The sequence below is a fragment of the Helicoverpa zea genome, chromosome 9 (assembly GCF_022581195.2).
Source record: "Helicoverpa zea isolate HzStark_Cry1AcR chromosome 9, ilHelZeax1.1, whole genome shotgun sequence".
Lineage (NCBI taxonomy): Eukaryota > Metazoa > Arthropoda > Insecta > Lepidoptera > Noctuidae > Helicoverpa > Helicoverpa zea.
Genome location: NC_061460.1, coordinates 7,783,023 through 7,803,225, shown reverse-complemented (window position 1 = coordinate 7,803,225; position 20,203 = coordinate 7,783,023).

Sequence of the window (20,203 nt, the reverse complement as noted above, 5' to 3'; positions counted from 1 at the left end):
AGAGGAATATGTCGTCAGTGTAATAATTTTAAACTCAGTTAATAGACTTCTTACATTGTTTGAGATACACTCTATTATAATCTAAAGGTTGTAATAGTCTATGGAGTCATACTACGGAAACACAATCGTCATCTGATTTGACAAAAGTTCAAAACATTTCTATTCATCTTTTTTGAAGAATAAATTCATCAATACCTCAGCACCTCTTGGGGAGCAATATTAAGTCGTAATATGTACTATGTTAACATCGTCTCCTGACTTAACAACCTTAATTGATTGTAAATACTGAAAGACTTTTATCAAATACATAAGCTAGTTCTGCGTGAACTGCAAAGGTTTGCACAGTCTTTTTTTAGTCGGTAGGCAAACATTCTAAGAAGGCCAAATTCCTGTTTTTTTGTTACTTTACCAGTTTTTATTCAATACAGTTGGATTTAAGAACTACATCTACGTTGATGATTTATGAACATTACACATTCTATTAGTCGATGTCACGCGAAATGGACAAGGATTTGGGACTAGTCGTCATAGTAAACATTTTTTGCCTTGCCAAGACCTACGCAATGGTACTAGAATCAACACTGTTGGACAGGGTACCAAAACGCCCATCGTCCTTTGCGATGTGCCGTAAAGGTGCGATTTTTCCTACTCATTATAGGAAATTTTATAGTCTGTACCTAATTATTTATGAACAAGTTTCTGTAGGCATATTCTGTCTCTCTAGTGGGAGAAACCTACTTACTACCAACATATTACATTTAAGTATTATATTATTACCGAAAAAGAAATGTTAATTGATTATTCCGTAGACATGTAATTACGAGGAATTCCCCCGACATCATGACTAGATTCATTCATAATTAATTTCATGATTTGTACTCCCGCATACGTAGGTAGACAGTGTAAGCTTGTAATTGATTACAGAAGCTGCAATATTGTGTGGAACGACAACGCTAATTACGCTAATTAATTGAAGGCACAAAAATAGTCACCACTCACAACCTTACTTTGTTTACCTGAATCCACATTAATTATTACCAATATGGGCAGATATATTTCGAGAATTCCATAAATTCCATTTACGATTATAGAATTTGAATTTTATCTCCAACCTACTTTGCAACCATGCTTACAATGTGAACTTTCAACAGAAATTATAGGAATAAAAGAAAGACATAAATCGTATCAGTCGCTTATCTTCCACAAGTTGTAGGAATCAAGCGAAACGGGTTAGTATATGCTTCTTGGCAATGTGCCAGTGAGCCAGCTTTACTTAAGCACTATTGTGGTTTTTACGTGCCTTTAAACGATTCTATAGCAACTATTTTTTACGCCCTAGAACAAAGTTTGATGATAGGCATGGTCGGAGTTAAATAGCTAAAATAAGAATTTAGAAACCTAAAGCTGTCTGTTTAATGTTAAGGCTTTGTGGCTACGACTATTTGTGTAAAAGTTATGAAACTATTATAATGGATGGGCTAGTTATACAAAATAGGGGTTAGATTTTAGTTTGGGAAGCTTTATAGCAAGTATGTCTATCTAGTTTTTGTGATTTCATTTTCGTGTTCGTTAAAATAACGGCACCACAAATACAACCTGTATAATGCACATATTCGTGTATGGAGAACAGGCGGTACAGCACTTTTCCCTTCCCCAAGGTTCCAAGTCGCCCTATTCAAATTTCTTTAATACGTTTATGAGGTCGCTTTTAACAAAGGTAAGATACACCTAGTTCCCCGAAGAACACTGAAGGTCTGGCCCAAGTTCACAAGTAGCCGACTCGAATTTCGTAACATGAAAAAGTTTGTGTAACAACAGTGTGCGCCGGCGGTCTTCCCCGAGGACGCAGCCACAACAAATTACTGGCAAACAACTTCGAAATAAATTAACTCTCAACTTTCAAGCGTTTTACTTTCTTTTTGTTAGACGAAAAACAATTTCCTTTGTGTTTTGTTTACGTTGTAACGTTCTTTGGCGTGGAAACCGTTCGGTGAAAAATAAACGCATTTTTTATGTATCGGCAACTTTAATATCAGCATAATAACACCGGGAATATTTTTTATTCGAACCACTTTCCGGCGAATATGTCAATATTATTTTTTATATTATACGGCTAATCTAACCAGTTACAAAGGGTAAACATTTATGTATTTTGTACGTGGCCGAATATTTATGAAATGCTTTGTGTATTACCTAGCTTCTACCTATAAATAAACACACTGTAGATACTTACCCATAAATAGAATAGCTACTTAACAGGAAATTTATGTAAAAAACAGAACAACGAACACTGACACGATACAAAACAACAAAAAAAAACAAAGTCATCAATTTTATAAAACGCAAAAACGGCTGCAAAAATATCATAAAAGTTTGCTTAAATTCTGTAAAAATACATCAGAAAATATATCTCTCTGCAACTCACGCACGCGATCCTGCCAGTTACAAACCAACGGAGGGTCGGACACAGGGACAGATGGACATAAAATTATAGGGATACCACTGGTACGAAGCCTTAAAAACATGTATATTTCCATGTAAAGGGTTGCCCAGATAACTTCCTTGCGTCATCGTCAAAAAGACAAATGTATGTTTCGCTACAGCCCTAGTTTTGAAACTTGCGGGGTCCTCAACAGCGAGCAAGGTTCCGCATAAATTGCTTTTAATTTCCCGCTTTGTCCATAATACATGATTCCACGTTAATGAGTCCGGAACGTTAATATTCAAGGTCCTCCGTGTAATCATTGCTGTGTGCCGCCGAATGGTAAACAGACCCACTTATTTATATTTACAGCTAACTTGAGCCAGTATTGTTGTTCTCACAAGAAAATATGAATTCGTTTATTTAATTTTGATTCGTTTTGTAACATTTTGTCGTCAAACAATATGCTAAAGATACCGTAAATTAGATTTCGCCTTTGATTTTATGGAGCAAATTAATTTTGGGGCTGCTTATTAGTCTCGGGAAGACGTCTATATTATGTTTTACAGAAGTTAACAAGCATTTTCGAATCGTGCTGATATTTGATACAAAATTACATATTTATTGAGTTAGAAATTAGGACCGAGCCGGGCCCTGTATGGGAAGTGTGGTTCACACAGTAAAATAAAATGTGATAATATTTTCTAAGTGTTAAGAATACTAAGAATCTCTGAATTATATTTGACGTGTATCAAAAATTAATCTAATATAAATACCACATAAAACCAAGACACAGATTTTAGGGAAAATTAAATTAAACAGTCAGTAGAAATGTCTTCAAACAAACTTTCCAAATTAACACTACCGTTAAGTCCACAAAAACAACTGCCCATCGACAGCCCGTTAAGGAAATACAGATTGACACATAAATTGTGGCACAATTTTCCTTTATTTCTGGGAAATTAGACATTCAAAACTCAATTCTCGGCCAAGAGCCCAATTTTGAATGCAATTTACGGCTAATTAGAGTCTTAAGTTCAGAGGCCGGTGGCGCGAGACGGCAGGCGCGGAGGAAGTTTGCAATGGTGGCGTTAATGCGGGCCAGGCGACGAGGCGCTAGTGCCGCCCCTAATGTGCAATAACTAGTACTGTTTTGTTTCTGTCGCCAACTTAACATTCAACTCGCTGACTCACTACTTGTCTTAGCCTGGCCGAGCCCGAGAGCCTCAGTTAAATGTAGCGTGCAATGGCCTTGTTGTTGACCTATTATATTGTTGAAATACCATTTGCAAAAGCAGTTACAATTCTGCGCTACTTTTATCTAAAGATTTTATAAAAACCATTGACTCATCTCAATAAAGCAAAATAATGTAATTACTTGAAAAGGATATGCCTGAAATGCTTCGGAAAACTCTTACAAAATTAAACGATCAATTGAAGTCTTTTGAGATTGTTTTAACAATTTCTAAACCACTCTCTTTACTTATTCAAATATCCGCAATGATCAAACTGAAAGTAATATTTTGCGCGAAATATTTGGGGAAATTATTTCTTCCCCAGAATTTGCCTTAGTTACATTCACGTTAAAAGCATTCCAGAGCTTCTTAATCAACGGTCTACGAATATTAATTTAATTAGTTAAAAGTTTTTATAACTTTTAAGTAAAAAGGTGGAAGCGAAAAAAGCTTCCGCGCGGGCGCCGATGTAAAGGAAACTTCAGCTTTTGAATTCGAACAAGCAACATTTATTTATCTTGCCTACTTTGCGAATCAATTAAGTGTATGAATAGGCATCACCCGTAGTATACATACCTGGGAAGGTAATTTCTTGTACGTTATCGTGTTCCTCGCAAAATATGAGTGTAAATTGTGTAATGACTAATGTATATTCATGACGTAGCGAGGCGGTGAGGCGGTGAGGCGGCGAGGCGCCTCAGAAGCAAGATGTATTACAGGCGTGCAGCATCGCAGACTCGGCATCCCGTAACAAATGTATGTACGTACCATGCTACCCTCTCTGATACATGACGTGCCGCCACGTCAATGATTCAAGCACGAATTGCGGACCGCCCTCAGATAATCGCGCGTTTTGAATTAACAATGTAAGGAATAATTGAAACATTTCATTAAGGTTCCGGATGAGTGATTTTTGTTTGTGTTTTGGAATTTAATACATTAAAACGTACGAAGGGATTTCATCGTACCAAACGCTCATAAATTGTTGATTTACATTTCAATTCACTCAAAAACAAACCAATTGTTTATTAGTGTACTTTTATTCCAATTATTAGTTTTTCAATTCATATAAGTACATTTTTTTAACACTTAGAAAACAATATCGTAAAATTCGATCGATCTTCTGTCTTGTGACTTATAAGTCCAAACATACGAACGTATTTGAAGTCCGAATATATGAGGTGCATATACTTATTCCTCTCCAGATTAACACAACCCTTGGGAAAAATTACCTACTGGTTCACAACCGTTTAATAAAACATACGCGAGATAATACACTATACAGACAATATACATAATTATTCGATTTAGACTCAATTCTGATAACAACGTTTATAAATATTTAAATAGACAATTTAGTACAAGGTTGTCGTAGATATCATAACTGATATATACCTTTATAATAATTCCTTTGCATTATTAATGAATCATTTCAACTACAATCACTTTGATAAAACCTTTGTGATTTTTGGTTAGAAACTCATTTTGAAATGTCTGAAACATTTATTTATGTAAACCCGTTCTCAAAGTGAAACCTAGAATACTTGGGTCGCTTATTTAGCCCTAAAATGAGTATTCCCGAGACGAGCTTTGGCTAAACGTTTGAACGTCGTAATCCACCATATTTCATCATAACATTTAGGCCCAGTTTTAGGAGAAAGATTTAAAAAATAAATGCGCATATAAAGCTGCGTAATCTTGGATTAAGAGCGAATGTCAGGTTGAAGTAGGAATGGAAGGGAACCGAATAGATTTGTTCCTTATCCCCCGCGAGATAGGCGCCCCGCATGGCATCAACGTATCCTTTGAAATCACGTTGATACGCGGAATGCGGAGGGTTGCTGGTTAATAATACTTTCGATAATATAATACTTTGACATGATATTGTAGCTTCCCTATTGTCTTTTATCTGTACGTTACAGTCAAATTATTTTTGTAATTTCTATACTCGATATAAATACACCTTTATGTCTGTCGGCCTACCATAATCTTATCTGACTTTGTATTTTTGTATCATGAAAATGTATGGATATATATTTTGGTAATCTGAAAGGTCTCACAGATTAAAAAGTTACGCGACGATAATCTCCGCACTAAAAGTTTTGCTGGGGACTCTTAAAAACGTCGCAACATCTTCAAGTCTGTTACAATAAAACGACAAAAACATAAAAGATTTAGTGGCCCGATACACACAACTCCGCTTTAAGAAAAAAAGTTTAAAACCCCAACAGAAAGTTTTCGCCTTAAACGACAACGGAGTCACTATCATTGTTACAAACTGGAAAGTCGCATTATCTGATAAGTGCGGACCTTCTTTTTCTGGAAACTTCCGCGGTATCTCGGTCAAGTTAAGGTTTAGTTCGAGATTACGTCGTTTCTGCTAATTCATCTGAGATTCAACCCGTTTTCAAGCAATTTGCTCCTCCTTTAATTCGTTGATGAACGTGTCTTAGATTTAATATCACTTGAATGGGAATTACTTGTAATTTGTTTCTCGAGAGCTTTATGTGACTTTAGCTTTACGCTTTTGTTTTATATTTACGGGATTGTTCTTTTATTCATTGCTTCCACGGATTTGCTTCATTCCTTTAAAGATAAGTTTTCAGAATCAGACCAAAAAGTTAAATGCTTTAAGAGACTGCGTATGAAACAATGTTAACAACACTTAAATTCAGTGTTTTCTATAATACAAAACTCAACAACTCGATTTGTGTTCTAGTCAAATAAAAACAATAAAAGTCAGTAGGTCTGAACCTCTACGTCCCAGCGATCCAATGTTTTGAAAGACAATGTTACCGAGATAAACTGTAAATATGTATGTATCGTTGTGACGTCACATAGGGCCCGTAAAAGCTTTCACTGTTCAAAAGGAGCCTCCTTACACAAAGGCAGGTCAACGGAACAAATAATTGATATGATACAGACTTTTTGCCTTGTGTTGCAAATATTTAGTAATGGTAGGATAACAAATATGAATACAATGAATGTTTATGTACCTATAGGAGAATTACGTTACACATGGTTGCTAAAAGTGTAAATTGCTTATTATTGTTTAATAAATAATTTACAATATACTTATTAATTCATTCTTACACGTTTCCTTACAATAAAGTTACTAAAATTGTATCACGCAGCCTCGGTCATGCAATGCACTTTAGCAATAAAAAGATATTTAGAAACTTTCGTTCGTAACTGCAACTTCTAAAAATTGTGATATTTATAAAGGTTACACACAGGGTCTAAACAAAAGAACCCAATATTTTGCTGACAATATTACCTGTACAAAAAGATGACTTTTAAAACCGAACGACAGATTTTTGGTTCTCTCGGAATATGTTACGCGTATACACATATAATCCGCTAGTGCGAAAGCCCTGAAAGTGTTTACTTCAAAAAGACACATATTTTCTAATACAATATTATTCGCGAAGTAAGATTTGCTTTTTTACAACTACACAAAAACCATACGAATGATTAATTAACATGAAACATAGATATACCTAGCAACAAGTTGTTTTCATCATAAAGTCAAGAAAGCGTCTTTGAGAATGTCGCTACAAGCGATGTCTTCAGACAAAAACTGGTATTTTAGTAATATAAGTCCCCTTTGACGTTTGAGCTACATGCTCCACAAGACTGCCAGTAAAAGTCGACAAGCTCAAGAAGAATTTAATTCGGTAATAATTCTTCATTAATTTCTAGTACCTATTTACAATTTAATTCCTGCCCTTTGATTTTAAATCTCCTACAAAATGTCAAGCTTGTTTCGATCTAAAGACTTCAGGTATATAATGAAGCTATTTTTAGACCCCGAGCGTCGCTTTAACCAGATTCTCGCACTAAATGAACCTTTAAAATGGCACTTCAAAAATTGAGAATGCAAAGTAGAATCGGCTAGTTTGGCTTTATAAAATCTCCATTTCAAATACATAAATAGACTATTCATATTCACGCAATAGCGTGGACCGAATTAAATAGTGTGCCAGGAAGTGTCGCGCGCGGCGATAATCCGGCTTTTAAGTAAATAAAACGCCAACCATACTTTAGCGAATAGCGCGACCTTCTATATAGTCTTTGAATAAGTAATGAGCAGCCTTTTTGATACTTAAACTATAGTTAATTAATCAATCGCGATAAAATAATGAGTTTTAGTTTTTTTAAGAGCTGTGTCGTATTCTATTTCTAAGCAGAATTAAAATCTATGATGTAACTTTTAATAAAGTATTTTCATAAGAAATTATTGATTTCGATTGAATCTCAGCTGTAATAAGGAGAAAAAATCTGCGACTATTTCTTCTAGGTAAAATAGAAATTTCATTTCACAAGATTTATCAGTTTTAAAGTGATCGATCTAAGTACGAAGCGAGCGTAGTCACTGTAAACGAAACTCGTAGCACGTCTACGTCGTAGCTAACAGTGCTACGAGAAATGCTACGACTCATTTAAAGTAACAAAACCAGCTGGTTTATTTTTTGTATAAATAACACCGCGTGGCTCGCGGCAAAGAATATGTCACCTCCGGTGCATGTCGTAAAAGGTCATTAGGAAAATGTATGAAGTGGATGCGCAGTTCTGTACTCGAAATAAGAAAATAATATGCTTTTGTTTAATAGTTTCAGTAGAAGTTTGTATTACCGCTAGTTATATAGACGTAATACTTTGAGCACTATAGCTTGAAAGTAGGCAGATCAATAATCTTTTGTTCTATTTACATTAATTATGGCATAACTTTTTTGTGAAAGGCTATATACGCAGCCATAATTTAAGCAATTTGTTGAACGCTATGGGAAAAGGGTAGAATTGCAACTCATTATATTTTTATGGCAAGTCAGATGCGTTGTCATTAAACAATAATTGCGCGCGCTCACTGGCGCGGACACGGCTGCTACGCGCTCCTATAAAGGTATTTCATTTAAGTTTGGCTCCCTTATTGACACCTACATACAGAATCAAATTGAACAATTATTAGGTTCAACAAATACAGGCACTCGATTCTATTCAAAATAAACGTGTGACACATAAACGTCGTAATTGGACAATTAGTGTAAGCCCGCGGTGGCATGTGTACCACTACATTTATACAAAATGCGGTAATTATCGTAGTCACGCAAACGACTAATTATTATATGTACACGCACAACGTTAGCAAAAACCACTGTCATTTGCGCACCATCTTGATTTCTGTATATTTTAGCCCGAATATAATAGGGATGTTTTAAATGGAACTTTGGATATGTGTCCTCTGGGAAAAGCCGGAAATGTTTAATATCTTTTTTCTTTTAGCGTTGTCACTAAATAGCTTTTGTTACCAGTTAATTGATTATCGAGGTTTAAAGATTAAACGACAAAGTTCCATCCATTGTACTCTCGCTAATTAGCGGGACAAGTTCTAAGTAAAAAGGATCCTGCGAACCGCTGGCAAGACAACTGTTTGTTCTTTGTTCTGCAACTATAAACAATGTAAAATTTAATCGATACTGTTTACTCATTTATTTTCCTGAACATCCGATCTAAGTAATAATATAAGTGAGAGCTCTGGGGAAACAATATCGTTTATCGAAACGGAATCGGAACTGGGGAACGTCGTGGTGGCCTAGTGGGTAAAGGGCCAACCTCAAGTATGAGGGCGCAGGTTCGATCCCAGGTCAGGCAGGTACCAATGCAACTTTTCTAAGTTTGTATGTACTTTCTAAGTATATCTTAGACACCAATGACTGTGTTTCGGATGGCACGTTAAACTGTAGGTCCCGGCTGTCATTGAACATCCTTGGCAGTCGTTACGGGTAGTTGGAAGCCAGTAAGTCTGACACCAGTCTAACCAAGGGGTATCGGGTTGCCCGGGTAACTGGGTTGAGGAGGTCAGATAGGCAGTCGCTTCTTGTAAAGCACTGGTACTCAGCTGAATCCGGTTAGACTGGAAGCCGACCCCAACATAGTTGGGAAAAAGGCTCGGAGGATGAGAGCTCTGGGGAAACAATATCGTTTATCGAAACGGAATCTATACCTAGCACTTTAGAGAAGTGTAACTTTTTTTGATTGCCTATGAAATTGTAAATAAGCCTAAATTATAAAGAAAAATAGTTTGGGTACATTTATCGACTAACTTTTTCACGTGAATTAATGAATTGAAGGGTGATCTCGATACACAGGGTTCGCCGCGTGAATTCGCCTGGACAAACGCTTCATTATTCGGTGACGTACATCTAAACCACCCATAAGATAACGTTCCTCATTCCTCAAACCAGTAATACCTCTTTCGACATAAAATAAACGAACATAAAGCACAAGGAAACAAGAGCTCGTTTGAAAATTATTAAGACGGCGTAAGCGTCCGGGCATCTGTTATTTCTAGAAAGGAATTCAGAATCCCGGAAAGGAATTTTCGAACACAAAAATATGTATTTTGCTGTGAAATAATGAGAGAGGTAGCCAACGGAGATAGCTGTTGGAACTCCTTGCTCACTGGAATTAAGCTGAGGATTGTCTTCGAACATTACTTTTTAGTTTTTATTTTGTTCTGTTATGTACCGCATAAGCTTCGAGGTTTAAGTACGTAAGGGAAATAAGTAGTGTTAGGGCTTTCTGATCCTTGAAATATATATTTTTATATTTGACGACTAAATATAGAAGTAGGTAATTGAGTACCTGGCTAATAGGTGAGATAATATTTTGTAGCCTATATCCATTAACAAACATTTAATTTGACTTATGTTAAGACATTAAGCATATCTATATTTACGTGACACTAATGACATATGAGCTATGAGCTATTCCCAGCATGGTATTTTGGGAATGTATAGTACCATAGGTATAATTTGTTAATTATTTGCGGTTTAAAAAAAAACTTTTTTAAGGTCATATTTAGCCCAATGAGTCTTCAACAACAATATTACTAGTTCACCGAATGAGTTTAAAATGCGAACAAACTTAAACTTCGAGCTAAGTATTAGCTATACTGCTAACAATTTTTTATGTTAGAAGGATCAGAGCTCATAATTATTGTATGAATTAAAAGAAAATAAATTCTATACTTAGAACTAAGAGGATATTAAAACTACCATGTTTATGTACGCGATAGAAAAATATAAGCAGCTTTAAGCTATTAATGATTAATTTTCCATACAAAAATACATTTAATAATGTTGTTTAAAAGGTCAGATTTAATTAATACTCTTGCCTAAATGCGACTAATAAAAGTAGTTTACAAGAAGTAAGAGGGTTCGTTTTAGATATCCATTGAAAGGAATACAACCATACATTGCACATTACATTGCATTTCCATCACGTTTTACGACATGCAAGGATTGATACACATCTCTTTATCCTTTCTAACGAGGTAGTTTGAATTCTGGCTTTCTTACAGCAATATTATTTATTTCTTTTAAGGTAATACAATAAAATATAAAAATACTTTTGACCTTTGGTTTTTTGCTACTATTTAATTCGTGTTTACTTATAGCTAGGAGATTTGGAGCGGTGGAAAAGTGTATGAAGATTTGATAATTATAGATTTTTTTATTTTTATATTTGTTTTAGCTGCTTTCCCATAAAGTTTTTTTTATCAATCACGAAGTGGTGAATGTATGTTAAAAAAGACAAAATGCTATGCAAATAAAACGAATAAAAAAAACAAATGATTTAAGTATTTTTCACAAAAAATAAATGTGAGTTTTCTGTAAATCTGCATACCAAGATCGATACTTTAACAAGTCGTTATTTCTTCGACTTAGCAATTGATTTTGTTCATTCACTTCTATAGTTGAGTTGAGTGCGAACTTATTCTGTTTCGTACAACGAGCTTTGCTACGGAAATGCAGTGCACTTCGAGAGAAGCTCGACTTATAAATTATTCAAGTAGTGAGACACTTCAAATATAGCACAGCCGCTGCGCGTTATTTTGAGAACAACGACTGCTCTGCCGACGTGGCGTTCGATGCGGACGCGCCGCTTGACCTCGTTCTGACCTTAGATTGTGACAATGCTACGTTTCAATGTACCCAACTTCGATCACTATTCAAACTATTTGTTCGACTCCCCAACTCTTCATCATTGTACCCATCCATTAAAATCAAACTCCTGTTAAACCTTTACCAAGTATTTACTAGTCCCTAACTTTTTTGCCTTAAAACGTCCCATAGGATGAGTTTCGCCGAGAAGTAAGATAATGCGAGTAAATATATGATCTTACTTTTGTAATTTATTGCCCCCATATAACAGTTTATAGCTGAACAAAGACGTCGCTTTATGGTAATTACCTTCTACATGTTCAAAGCTTTGCAAAGGGGTCACGTATGAATTTTTTGATCACGTTATTTCCCTATGAGGCGTGCTGTCATATTTTGATCATGAGATTAGCTTTTGGTAAGTTTAACATCAAAATTAGCTGACGGTCTTCATAATTTCCTTCGTGCAAACCGTATGCATACAGAGCCGTGTGCATACTAACACTGGTAAAACGTGCGTAATATTAGTTCTGTGCTTAAATTAGTTTATATTTCTGAATGCAGAATACAGCTCCAAAGTGTGGCACTACTTTATTCAACAACGTTTTCCAAGAATGTGCAGTGTCGTTGTTTTTCACAAACTTGGAAAGAGTGGTTATAAATTTTTGTGTTACAATCTCGCAACACATTTTTATTTTAGATGCATTTCAATGCCTAACTTTAACCGTATCGTAACTTCATAGATTTTTGTGAATACTAAGAAATCGTTATTGGCTTAACAAATTGATTGTGGGATTCACAATTCAGATTAATTTGGTAAATAAAATTATTATTTTCGGCGTATTTTGATTTTAAAGGTACATAATGAATTGGACCATTTAAAACATGCAAAGTATTAAACGGCAATTTGTTTCATAACTTGCACGTATATTCGTATTTCGTCATTCATTTTTCGTCGTTTACATAAAAATTCAATACCGATACGTGGTGTATAAAAAGCTTGAAAGGCCGATGAGAGCAGAACCACGCGGGGCATAGGATGACGCCGCAGGCCAGGTCCCGGTATTTGAATAACGTTTGTAGCCTCGGATACAACTCAATATTTTGAAAGCCAGGAAGCCTTTCATTGCGACACCTATGTAAAGAATTTTCTTTTGAATACGACCTGTAGAACCAAATATGTAGCATATGAATTTTATTGCTTTGTTTCAATTATTTTTAATGAAGTCTCGTTGAAGAATTTTTATATTGAAATATCATAACTTTACGAACTGTTTCCCTTAATAATCTGTTAGGACAAAAACAATAAAAAGGTTCAATTTAGGAATTATTAATATTACGAGCAAGCAAATATAAAGCAGTTAGTCCTACCTACAATTTGTTTGTCTAAAATGGTTATGTCTCTCTTGAATCGAAATTTTTATCAGAAGGATACTTTAATACTTTTCACACAGAGCCAACTTATTAAAGTCCTAAAATCTTACCCACGTCAGATAACAGCCTGTCGTTGAAGTGAGCCATTCAATATAATATGCCCTTTTATTATCCTATTGTAACGCATATAAAATTGTATCTATTTCGTCCACGTAAAACATACAATTTTAAACACTTACGTTATTTACAAAAATGTCTGCAATAATATGCTTTATTGAATTTTACGACTTTTTTTAAATTAACGAGACATGAGTGTGATTCCATCGTTAAAAATAGACAAAGCCATTTTATAAATTATATCGGAGAGCAGATATCATAACTCGGTGAGGCGAGTCACTTAGTTCTATAAATGTTATCGCCCGCTCTATTGCGGGTTTATTAACTTAGGTGTCATATTTTGAACTGCGATACTAGAGCTTTTATGTCTATTTTAATTAAATCTTTTTTAAAGCCAACGATATAAGTACGCTTTTAAGTGCGTTAATTGAAACAGTAAAATGGCATATGATACCCCGTCAGTGACTGACAGCGAGCTGTATAAAGCACATATTTGATTTTATAGCAATACGGGTAGCAGCCACTTTTGATTTACACGCTTTAAAATAGCCCGTAACTGTAAAAGTGGTTATATGTTTTTAACAACCCACAAACGACAGCCAATTAATACTTCAAAACTACCTTTGATTCGCAAAGCTGTAGGTACCTATTAGGAGTTTGATTCTCCCAACTACAGATTATCGTTCGCCCAAAATGGTGCTAATAATAGATACGAAGAGCTGTTACCACGTATTATACGCTAATATAAGTGTAGTGATGGTACCTTCCCCGGTCGCTTATGTTCATGTTAGAGCGCTTAACTGCACAATATTGGGGTATATCCGGGAGGGCTCGGGAATCATCGCGAGCAAACGCCGCCTACAGCAGAACAGTGCCGCTGCGTCACACAGAATAATGACACAAAGGCTTTATTTTATGAGCCGCTATTATCTTCCAGTGCACAACTTTGACGCCTCCCGGCCAAATTAAAATATCTTGCTAGAAATGAACTTGAAGTAAAGCTTTTCTATGGCACTGTTTGTGAAATATTAAATGAAGTTACAAAGATGTATACGATCGTAAAAGTTTTCTGTTTAGTACTTCCGCGAGGGTCGTCGAAGACGCTCCGAAGTTTTGTAAAAGCCGCGAGTCGTAATTCTGTACTCGACTGTCATCTTTGTATTGTGATAATAAAGTCTATTGTTTACTACGATGTATGTGACAGATTTACTTAGGCACAAACTTTAGGCCCGCAGGATATAAATTACTTTTAAAAGATTTAAATTTCGTCACTTATGTGTCCTTTTACGAACAATAAAATATCAAAACCCGGTGAATTTTCGATACAAACAAATCATCCAGCCCACGTTTGTAATACGAGCAAAATGAAAATAAGCAATAACAATATTTTTATGTAGCGACGAATTCTTTATAGGCAATTTTTCTCAGTGAATTGTATTTTGATGACACTGGCTGATATTTTATAAATGATGAGCACATTTATTATTATCCGAATACAATTTACTCAAATGTTTAAGAACAGATGTCTCAAGATTACCTTCATGTGCAATGCAGTCTGATGATTATTCGTCACAATCACATCAAGATTGTGACGTTGACCAAAATTTTATTAAAAAACAGGATAGAACATTTGTATAATAAACTCGTTAGGAGAACATTTGCCACAAATTCTCTCATAACGAATATTCATTCATTCATTAATATCCGCAAAGCATAAAACAAAAAGATGCTGTGACCCATTTTATTCCGCAAAACGACGCAAAAATTTAGATAGCAAATAACAAACCCAACAGATCTAAATTTTCCCATTTTCCCAGGAAAGGTTTATACATAAAACTTTTGAATAGAACATGCGGTGTTACTGTACACCGAGCTATAACAATAGATTGCTCGGTAACTGCACAAAACTACAATAGAATTTTAGGAATTTTATGAAACCAACGGACAGGTTTCCATCGGACATTAACAAATGGTTATTTCATTTATATTCGATGTATTTGCTTATTTGCACTTTATGGCATGAACTAAAACTGTCATTCGGGAAACTGCTGACATTAGAATAGTTTATAAAATTCGCAAAAAATTGCTTATTGAATCGTGCTCGGAAACGATACCCTACAAAAATACGTTTGAACCTTATTCAATGATGTTACACTTATTACATTATTCGTAATGTCATTCAAAATAGCATCAATCAGATATGGTATTGTAGATGACACTCTATTTTCAAAAACCACATAAAGTGGAGTCCTTTTCATATCCAACGTGGACAACATGCGGGAAGATATAAGTCATCATAACGGTCGTGACCATGATACCCAAAAGGTTAGATAGTGGTGTACCTCCGTCATACCCACCCTTCTCATATATCTACAGTCGTGTGTAACGGTATTAGGTTCTGACAGGGGGCGTACCCATCACCATATATCAGTAAAACTCCAAACTCTATGATGTACACATAATACAACACAATATTCTTTGTACGTTTCCCTAAGTCGCATCACACTCAGTACCTCTTAGTCGCCACCTGTTTTTGTTAGCACCAGAATGTTAAGATAGATAAGTAGCTTATACCTGCACTATATTTTTCCTTTCAATCTCGATCTAGCGAGAAAATGGATCATTGTTGTCCGCAAAATAAGACTCCGAGCATACCTCTAAGATGTTTTCTTTGAGCGTCGGAAAAGCTTAAAGCATTCCACATAACTGCTTTGAAATTGCACACAACTGACAAAGTATATCATGCAACATCATTTATTTCTATTTAGTAGAAAAGGCTCACACAAATTGCCTTGGCGTGTAAATAATTTGAAAACAAATTAAAGGCGAAGTTGAATTAAAAATTCGCGTGTGAGAAACTAAGAGTATATAATATAAAGGCTTATGAATACTTGCGAATAGGTAGTTCTTAACACGGCCGGCGTGGATGGAGGCGAGCGCACTTGGCGTGGGCTCAAGACCTCTTCATTCCCCTATGTCTCGCCGGTAAATAATTGCGACTGTACCGCACACCACTCACCTTGACAATTATGTGCACTTTATTTGACGGTGCTCCAACCCACCTTACTCTTTGCATGAGGCGTATTATAAAACACTCGGAGACACTAAACCAGTCGTACTAAATACAGCGACTTTTCCAAAAACAGTCCATTTTCCGTTACAAGGATTTAATTTGAACTGGAAAGATTTAAGTGCATTCCTAGATTTTAGAAATTAGTCTAGCTTTCGGGAGTACCTACATTTTTCCTATAAAATTTTACGCCTATTTAAAGTAATTTTTTCCTAAAAAAATTGACTTTAAATAGGCGTTATTTTCGTGACGAGAAGGTGTGTAGCTGATAATTCCTACCTATTCATATTTGAGGCGTGCATAAACCAAATAAAATATAAATGTGAACATGAGTGTATTGTTCGCCGCAATGTTTAGGTCTCTTTGTAAAAGACAGCTGAGATAAATGGGTCAGCACAGCGCTTGAAGGCAATGCTCCACAAACCAGTCACTGTTGGCTTATAGTTTAATCACTATAGCCATAGTTTTTTAGTGTATCCTACAATAATTTAATAGTGTACTAATTTAATACTAGAAATATATTTGTAAGAGCCTTTCTTTAATGTCTAAAATCATAGCATAATGCTGAATAAAATACCTACCCACGCAAATATATTTAAAGTTGGAAAGTCCTGTCCTACGTAGGCGACAGAATGTTAAGTTATTCGCAAAACTGTTTCATTTGGTACGTAAAAGTTGCGGAGAACATATAGATATATTATCTTTTAGGCGGGCCTAATGCGAGCAGTTTTCCAAACAATTACATAAGCACATGCAGGTAAGCGTGGCTGCAGACTGCCAAGGGACGCGAGCCAACGTACACGTCATCACGTAACCAACCGCCACGGAATACAAATGAAAGGGTGCGCCCAAATGTTTGTATTCAACTTCATCAAAATTACCCAGCCGGGCCTTGTTTAACCTACGCCAATTAAATGCCAATTGATTAAGTTTTTATCTTGGGTTGATAATATATTCTGGGAATAGATTAAATTTTCTGGGAACAAAGTTTATTTTGTTATACTCTGTGAAAATAAATGCTATCGATCAAAGCGTCTAAATGTGTGGTATAGCCTAAAAATAGAAAAGTTTTACAACTAAAACAAAAGTTTTATTACAAAGTCTATCTCTAGTTTTAACTAATCTAAACATTCAGGGCCTTACTACAAAAACTTTAAACCCTGTTTTACACTTGTCTAATAAAATTTTGGCTGCAAAATGAACCATATGTCAACGTCATAATTTGACATTTTTTTAGACAAGGCATAAACTGACGTTTAAAAGTTTTTGTGGTAAGACGGTCAAAGAGATGTATCATTGTCAATCGACAAAAGAAAAACGCACACACACAGAAACAACAGCGTATATTGGACTAAGAAACAATAGCATTTTCCTTTGATTGTTAGTAGAGATACTTCGCTGCTTATCTACGTAACATCTGATATTTCTTTTAGCGCTTCATTATGGTGGTGGATACAATCACGCGTATTGCTTTGAAGAGCCCCTCCCCTCACACAATGCCGTCTAGACGCATTCATTCAACGTTACGTACATGCGTTCCTTTCCAAGAACCTATTACCTTCTGTTTGCACGTTAACTAGAACGGTGTAACATTGTTAGGCGGTGGCTATGACTAAGATCATTTTTCATTTTTTTTTTAGTCTGTAATGTCTTTATTGTGTGATCAGTGAGAAATACAAAGTGTATATTTTGCTAGACGTTCAATACCTTATATAAATGTCATGCTGGGGCCCACAAACAATAACAAATCAATAACTTGTTCTTGTTTTCTTTTTCACAAATACATAATTTAAGTGAGGATTATTTTTTGACACTTTTTAGTTTTAGTTTTTTTTTTTGTTTTACTAGGATAGTTTTGATATGTATTGTAAATATGTAAATATTTAAGTTGGCACATTATAAAACGTGTTACACAACTTTATTGGCAACAATTTTATTGCAAGCTCAAAAATATTTAAAATGAAAATCTAAAATTACTAAATAACAAAATTGAACACAGTACTGCGCACCAAATTCAAGAGTTTATCAACATCTAATAAGAATATAACGAGTGAATATTACAACAACGCCCACACGCACGCGTCTGACATCTTCATAAGACTTCAGCCAAATAACTAGAGTTTTCGGCAATAACTAAACGTACCAACACTGACATGATCCGTAAACTACGTCTTGTATCGAGTCAGATTTCGATGCGAGTAGAAATCGGATCACTACACTGAGGGCTAACTTCACTAACAGCTGGTTTACTAATCGGCCCGCGAACAAGTTTTAACCATGATACGGGGATACGATTACCTGTTTCGTGTTGAACATCGGCTGGTACTTGACGCTTTTAGAATAAACTTAGGCGCTTCCTTGACCAAGAATTGAATTGCGCATAATTACGACATTTTGCTTTCTTGACGTGTAGGTATTGATGATTGCGCAATGATTTTTAGCGACTAACATTTTAATTTTTGACTTCGGTCTTTGTCCACCTGGGAGAGAGTATAGGTTGATAAAAAAAGGGCGGCCTTGAACTCAGCTTACCTTTGAGCGAATGGTAAACAGCTGTTTTCAGTTAATCGGAGTGTTGCCTTGTTGGTGAACTTGGGCCTAGCAAGGCAAGTTGATCTCGTCTAGCAGTTAGCATACTGCGGCGTAATGCTAACGATGAGTATTTGCTGAGTGTCACGTATGTAATATTTAGACTGACTTAACTTGCTATGTATAGTAGGAAATATTAAAGACTATGTTATGTACGTTATGTTCTGCATTTTATACGATACTTTTCTCTGCAGTTTTACCGGCGTCCCGGGAGACTTCTTCTCATACCCGGTCAAAATATAGCCTATGTTACTTGGGAATACTCCAGCATTACGACAGTGAAAGATTTTTTCAAATCAAACCAGTAGTTCCTGAGAATAACGAATAGCGTTCAAGCAAAAAAAAACACTGACTTTAATAATAATATTAGTACAGACTTTTGAGCCATAAATAAGCCTTTAACAAAAGCATAATATGAAAAATAAATTTAATACGAACACAAAAGGCAAAAGGAATAACAATGAATGATTTTATTTTTATGATCACAATAAATAGAGCTCTCAATTAAAGCCCCAGTATATAAAAGTGAGTAGTAAACATGCCCGTGACGTCATAGGCAGCCATTTTAATTAGAAGATTCATAAATAAAACGAATCGTGAAACTAATCGCTATATCAATAGTAATGTGGTCGATAGACAAACTTTTATTGTTAAGCTCAAAGTTAATCACAATCTCGCATTTTAAAAATCAAAACAAAAAATAATATTAAAAAGTACCTTTACATTTAATTAAAAAAACCCTAATGGTTGTTTTTTAAAGAAATTAAAATAATCACTTAACTAAATGTTTAATGCTGCAGCGACGAATACGTCTACCGTATTAATCTCGTTAAACAGAACATAAATCAAGTTCTGCACACAATAACTTATCAGTTTGGGAATTCACTTAAATAAAATCCATTAAAAACTTACCTTATCGATCTTCACTAAATGTAATTAAAAGAATATAAAGACCAGCTACACATGAACAATAGATTTCGATACAATTGCAGTTTCTTTACTTTTGTGTTTCTGTAGAAGCGAGGCGCAAATGGTATATAAAGAATAAGTCTCAGCCATCTATCTCAACTTGCTTATTTCAAAACTAAGTTATTAATAAAACAAGTTTCCTCCGAGATGACCGCAGAAACTTAAGTAATGGTGAATGCTCGTTTACTTCAAAAGTGAGTTTCAATTTCAGTCGCTTACCTTCGTCAAAGCAAATTCTATTAATCTCGCATTATGGAACTGTCCAAGCGAAATTAGTCCAAGTCAAGAGCCTTAATGTGGCCTCACCTGCACAAATTAGGTGCACAGTTCCAAATTATGGTTCTAATAAAGTCGCCCGAAATAACAATGTAGGTAGAGAGCACTGGAACACGAGTCACATTTGATATGAAGATAGAACTAATAAATGAGTGAGGCACGCACATTAATTAGTTGATGAGATAAGACCTTGAAGGGGAGATAAGGT